The following is a 7,611-nucleotide window of genomic DNA, read 5'->3' as shown; positions in this document are numbered from 1 at the left end:
GATAGGAGTATTTGCATTACCAGGCCAGATAAAGGTAGGGGTATAGTGGTTTCGGACAAGTTAGAGTATGTTAATAAGGAGGAAAGGTTGTTAGAAGACCCCTCTAAATTTACGTTGGTTGATATAGACCCATTCTCGTATATTTTAAAATGTGAGGATAAACTGAATAGAGTTTTAAGAAGTTTGAAAAACTCTCTTTTTGATTATACTAAATTACTTGCAACTGGCTCTAAGCCTGGCATCTTATATGGGTTACCTAAAGTTCATAAAACAGGTATACCGATTCGTCCTATTTTATCAGCGATTGGCACTTTTAATTATAAACTGGCTAAGTTTCTGGTTCCATTATTAGAACCATTAACGCATAATGAATTTACTGTGAGAAATTCTCAGGATTTTGTAAAAGAACTTTCCTCTTTAAATTTTGAGTTCCCAACTATAATGGCCAGTTTCGATGTTGAATCACTTTTTACTAATATTCCTCTGTTAGAAACCATTGATATCTGTGTAAGTCAATTATTTGCTGACACTAACTTAGTGTCTGGATTTTGTAGTAAAATATTCAGACGGCTGTTAGAAATAGCAGTTAAAGACTCCATCTTTATGTTTAATAATATTTATTATAAACAAATTGATGGAGTAGCAATGGGGTCTCCTTTAGGTCCTGCACTGGCTAATGCTTTTTGGGGTTTTCACGAAATAAATTGGCTTGATAATTGTCCTTCGGCCTTTAAACCAATCTTGTACAGGAGATATGTAGATGACACTTTTATATATATATATATATATATATATATATATATATATATATATATATATATATATATATATATTACCCAGGAGGCTACACAGGGGTAAGACCTCAACATGTGAAGGAAATGGTGAACCCTGTTCTTGGCCCAGCTGCAGAAGCGCTCCTGACAGAAATCACAACGTTTGTCAACAACTGCCTCGCCGGGTTAATCCCTGATGAAATCAAACCATTCTTCTTTGGTGCATCCCTATGTGCCCTTAAAAAGAAGGGGGGAGGGATCAGACCCATTGCCGTTGGTAATACCCTTCGCCGCCTAGTTGCAAGGGCTGCTGTCAGAAGTATCCGAATGGAAGCAGCCACCATGCTGCAACCCAACCAGCTGGGGTTTGGAGTCCCCCAAGGCTGTGAAGCAGCGGCTCATGCTGCACGAGCCTACATTAGCTCTTTTACTGAAGACCAGGCAGTAGTAAAATTAGATTTTAAAAACGCTTTCAACTCGGTCAAAAGGGAAGCAATCCTCACTGCAGTCCAGGAACATTGCCCAAGCATTCTCCCGTTTGTGTCAGCAGGCTACAGCAAAGACTCAACCCTCCTGTTTGGCAAACATGAAGTCACCTCAGCAGAGGGAATTCAACAGGGTGACCCACTTGCATCGTTCCTCTTTTGCATAGCGGTTCGAGAAATTACAACCAGACTGTCCAGCGAGCTCAACATCTGGTTCCTGGATGATGGCACTCTGGCAGGCACACAAGATTCCCTGCTAGAAGACCTACAGCTGGTGAAGACACGGGTGGAGTCCATGGGTCTCGTTCTTAACCCCTCCAAGTGCGAAATTATTGCATCCAGTGAAGTAATCATTAGAGCAGTGAAATCAGTTCTACCGGAAGCCTCAGTCGTTAAACCTACCGACAGCACACTACTCGGAGCACCTCTGGGCCACAATGCCATTGCTGCAGTCCTTGACGAAAAGTTTAGAGACCTAAAGAGGATGGAAGAGAGAATTGGGGACTTGGACTCCCACGATACCCTCTACCTTCTCACAAAGTGCCTTACCTTGCCCCGGCTAACATACTTCTTAAGGTGTGCACCAACTTTTGGCAACCCACTTCTAAATCAATATGATGAGCTCCTCAGGTCAATATTCAGGAAGGCGCTCAACCTAGATTTAGATGACAGTCAGTGGGACCAAGCAACACTACCAGTGAGATTTGGAGGGATAGGCATACGAAAGGCAACTGAGGTAGCACTTCCAGCATTCTTATCCTCATGTACAGCAGCCAACGAATTGGTAGGGCAGATCCTACCAGAGCGTATGAGAGAGACAGCGGGAACTCATGACCAAACGTTCATCGAAGCAGCCAGACAATGGGACACCATTGCACACCCTCAACCCCGACCACAAGTCCCAAAAGACCACAAGCAGGCCCACTGGGATAGCCCCATAATGGAAAAGACTGTCACAGCAATGATTGACAACGCTGATGCTGAAAACAAAGCCCGCCTCCTAGCGGTAACAGCACCCCACGCCGGGGATTTTTTATTTGCTGTGCCCAATGCAGCCCTGGGAACTCGCCTCAGTCATGACGCTCTCCGCATTGGAGTTGCCCTTCGCCTTGCCGCCCCCATCCTCACCGAACATAGGTGCATTTGCGGAACTGCGATGGCAGACCAATATGGTCGTCATGGTCTGGTATGTCGTAAATCACAGGGTAAAATTGCAAGACATGAAGAAGTCAATGACATCATCAAGAGGAGCCTCGCCACAGCCCGCTGCCCAGCACAAAGAGAACCACACTTATCCAGACCTAACGACCCTCAGAAGCGCCCTGATGGGGTCACCTTGCTACCTTGGAAGGATGGTAAGCAAGTGGTATGGGACTACACGTGCGCTGCCACACTGGCCAGTACCTACCTCCACTACAGCACACGTGAAAGCGGTGGTGCTGCTTCTTTCAGGGAATCGCAGAAAATTATTAAATACAGAGGTCTAGCACACTGCTACAGCTTTGTTCCGATCGGCTCGGAGACCCTCGGTTTGTGGGGAAAATGTGCATTGAAGTTCCTGAAGGAATTGGGGGACAAATTGATCAGCGCTACAAAAGACCAGAGAGCAAAAAGTTTCTTGTTCCAGCGCCTCAGTGTTGCGATTCAGAGGGGAAATGCCTGTTGCGTCTTGGGCACTAGTCCAACTTCAGAGGAATTCGAAGAAGTGTTTGACTTACAACAATGATCGAACCCGTCTGTGACATTCATCAATGTTTCCCATTGTTGTGTTTTTCAAGAGATCCATAACCTTTAAGCACCTTTTTGCATTATTATTTTTGTATCAACCCATGTATATCTTGTAACCATCAAATGTATATATATATATATATATATATATATATATATATATATATATATATATATATATATATATATAAATTTTTTTAAAAGTTTGTGAGGGTACCACCTCTGGTGCCAATGTGGGGACCCATAGCCACGGAGAAGAAAATAAAAATTATTCAGAGGAGACCTTGTGGTTTCTCACTGAACACTAATATTATCTTCTCCTACCCACCCCCATTCATTCTACCACCCATATATATATATATATATATATATATATATATATATATATATATATATATATATATATATATATATATATATATATATATATATATATATATATATATTTATATATAGCCTATATATATATTTATATATTTATATATAGCCACCCCTGCAAGGAGAGACAAAACCTTAGCTGCCTCAGTCATCAATATATATATATTTATATATAGCCTATATATATATTTATATATTTATATATAGCCACCCCTGCAAGGAGAGACAAAACCTTAGCTGCCTCAGTCATCAAAGCTATAAATGATTTTCCCAGGGAGGACAACCAGGTGCGCCTTCCCACTCGCGCGAGAAACACCCACGGCAGGAAGAGCAACAGTGGCATATCCGAGACATCAAAAATCAGAACATCAGTCACCAAGAAAATAGAAGAAGGAAACACTATTGGCGCAATACGAGTCATCACCAGTGAGGACTCAATTGCCGACAGAGATGCCGCAACAGCTCAAGCCCTAAGGGAGAAACACCCACCCAGGGCTCCGCGTGAGGACGACATTGTACAAGTGGGGGCTACCGGAGCAGAACCTCTCTGGGTGGCTGAATCTGTGGTCCATAAAGCAGCCATGTCCTTCCCTACAGGATCAGCAGGTGGGTTCACAGGACTAAAACCCAACCACCTCAAGCAAATGCTCAACCCTGCACTGGGTGACATTGCAAAGAACCTCTTGGTGGAACTAACCAGATTCACCAACACATGTCTAGCTGGCAACATACCAGCGTCCATAAGACCTATCTTTTTTGGAGCATCTCTCTGTGCTCTAAAGAAAAAGGATGGAGGGATCAGGCCAATAGCTGTGGGCAATTCTCTCCGGCGTCTCGTCGCAAAGGCAGCTGCAAGAACAGTTAGTGATGCAGCGGCCAACATGCTGAAGCCAAAACAGCTCGGGTTTGGCATTCCACAAGGGTGTGAGGCGGCAGCCCATGCAACTCGAGCCTTCATCGCCAACATCACAGACGAAAAGGCCCTTATCAAGCTAGATTTCAAAAATGCCTTCAATTTGGTGCGGAGGGATGCTGTACTCCGTGCGGTTCATAGTCATTTCCCTTCCCTCTACCCTTTTGTACATTCATGCTACAGTATGGATCTTAAGCTACTTTTTGGCGAACATGAAATTGACTCGCGAGAAGGCGTCCAACAGGGTGACCCCCTCGCTCCTCTCCTTTTCTGCTTAGTCATCAAACAAGTCACAGAGGTCCTGTCCAGCGAGCTTAACATCTGGTTCTTGGATGATGGTACCCTAGCTGGTTCCCAAGACTCCCTCCTGGAGGACATCAGAAAAATCCAGGAGCAAGGTGCAGTTTTAGGCCTCACCCTGAACCCTTCTAAATGTGAAATAATATGTTCCAACCAGGGCATCGTAGAGAGAATAGAGGGTCTTCTGCCAAATATCCATAAAACTAAACCTGAAGACAGCACACTCCTAGGAGCTCCCCTGGGGTTGAAAGCCATCGATGAGGTCCTTGATAAGAAAATCGCCGACCTTAAGAGGATGGATGGGAGGATTGAGGATATTGATGCTCATGATGCACTCTACCTCATCACCAGATGTCTGTCCCTCCCCAGGTTAACCTACTTTCTGAGGTGTTCACCATCTTACAGTAGCCAAAAACTAAGTGAGTATGACCGGTTACTGAAATCAATGCTAGAAAAAGCCCTTAACCTCTCTCTCGATGACCTACAGTGGAAACAAGCCTCTCTTCCCGTAAGACTTGGGGGCCTCGGAGTTCGAACAGCAACGCAAATCGCTGTTCCAGCCTTCCTGTCCTCCTTATCAGCATCCGACGACCTTGTGAAGGAAATTCTACCTGCCCACTTACATCAGCTGGCAGGTGTACATGATCCCAATTTTACACGCTGTGCCACAGAGTGGGCCTCTCGTGCAGGCCAATCACCTCAACCACCATCCCCAAAATCCCACAAGCAATCCAGCTGGGATGGTCCCATTGTAGACCAAGTTGCTGCAGAGTGCCTGGGTGCTGCAACAACACAACACGACATTGCTCGCCTCACAGCAGTAGCAGCACCACATGCAGGGGATTTCCTGTTAGCAACCCCAATGTCGGCAACTGGCACGCGTCTCACACCACACGCCCTCCGAATTGCTGTGGCCCTCCGCCTTGCTGCCCCAATCCACACCAGATATAGGTGTATTTGCGGCGAGGTGGTGGCTGACAGGTACGGTCACCATGGCCTACTCTGCCAAAGCACAGGGGGATGGCACTCGAGGCACAGTGAAGTTAACGACATCATCAAGAGGAGCCTCACCATAGCTGGATGCCCAGCTGAAAGAGAGCCCCGTTACCTAACGCCCCGTAACTCTGATGCTCTTATTGGTCGCCCGGATGGTATCACAGTGAACCCCTGGAAGAATGGCAAGCAGTTGGTATGGGACTACACGTGCGTATCAACCCTGGCTAACACCTACATTAACCTCAGTGTTGCACAACCAGGTGGCGCTGCCACCCACAGGGAAGCAGCCAAATCCCGTAAGTATAGAGAACTGGATCACCACTACAATTTTGTCCCCATTGCTTCTGAGACGCTCGGCGCCTGGGGTAAAAGTGCTACCAGTTTTTTGAAGGAACTGGGTTCTAGGCTCATTGAAACAACAAGGGACCCGAGAGCTGCAAGCTTTCTTTTCCAGCGCCTCAGTGTGGCGATACAGAGGGGAAATGCGCACTGCATCCAGGGTTCCTTCCCGCCATCTGAGGAGCTGGAGGAACTCGACAACCTATGACAACCATCTTTGTAACCCATATGTAACTCCTTTTTTGTAACAAACTTCAAATAAAGTAAATATATATATGTGTACATACAAAAGAATGGGGGTGGTAGGAGAAGATAATATTAGTGTTCAGTGAGAAACCACAAGGTCTCCTCTGAATACTTTTTATTTTCTTCTCCGAGGCTATGGGTCCCCACATTGGCACCAGAGGTGGTACCCTCACAAACTTTTTATATATTTATATATATATATATATATATATATATATATATATATATATATATATATATACATATATATATATATATATATATATATATGTATATATGTATATATATATATATATATATATATATATATATATATATATATATATATATATACATATATATATATATATATATATATATATATATATATATATATATATATATATATATATATGTATATATATATATATATATATATATATATATATATATATATATATATATATATATATATATATATATATATATATATATATATATATAACTGAAAACTCACACCCCAGAAGTGACTCGAACCCATACTCTCAGAAGCAACGCAACTGGTATGCACAAGACGCCTTAATCCACTTGACCATCACGACCGGACAAAATGAGGTGATAGCCGAGGCTATTTGAACCACCCCACCGCCGGCACTCGGATAGTAATCTTGGGCATAGCATTTTACCAAATCACCTCATTCTTTGGGGCACACGTGAGGAACACAAATGCGAACAAGCCTGAATTGTCACCAGGACAATATGCAACTGAAAACTCACACCCCAGAAGTGACTCGAACCCATACTCCCAGAAGCAACGCAACTGGTATGTACAAGACGCCTTAATCCACTTGACCATCACGACCGGACAAAATGAGGTGATAGCGGAGGCTATTTGAACCACCCCACCGCCGGCACTCGGATAGTAATCTTGGGCATAGCATTTTACCAAATCACCTCATTCTTTGGGGCACACGTGAGGAACGCAAATGCGATTTGATTTGGTAAAATGCTATGCCCAAGATTACTATCTGAGTGCCGGCGGTGGGGTGGTTCAAATAGCCTCGGCTATCACCTCATTTTGTTCGGTCGTGATGGTCAAGTGGATTAAGGCGTCTTGTACATACCAGTTGCGTTGCTTCTGGGAGTATGGGTTCGAGTCACTTCTGGGGTGTGAGTTTTCAGTTGCATATTGTCCTGGGGACCATTCAGGCTTGTTCGCATTTGTGTTCCAAACGTGTGCCCCAAAGAATGAGGTGATTTGGTAAAATGCTATGCCCAAGATTACTATCCGAGTGCCGGCGGTGGGGTGGTTCAAATAGCCTCGGCTATCACCTCATTTTGTCCGGTCATGATGGTCAAGTGGATTAAGGCGTCTTGTACATACCAGTTGCATTGCTTCTGGGAGTATGGGTTCGAGTCACTTCTGGGGTGTGAGTTTTCAGTTGCATATTGTCCTGGGGACCATTCAGGCTTG

The sequence above is a fragment of the Procambarus clarkii genome, chromosome 25, assembly GCF_040958095.1.
Source record: "Procambarus clarkii isolate CNS0578487 chromosome 25, FALCON_Pclarkii_2.0, whole genome shotgun sequence".
NCBI classification, from domain to species: domain Eukaryota; kingdom Metazoa; phylum Arthropoda; class Malacostraca; order Decapoda; family Cambaridae; genus Procambarus; species Procambarus clarkii.
Note: the sequence above shows the minus strand (reverse complement) of the source record.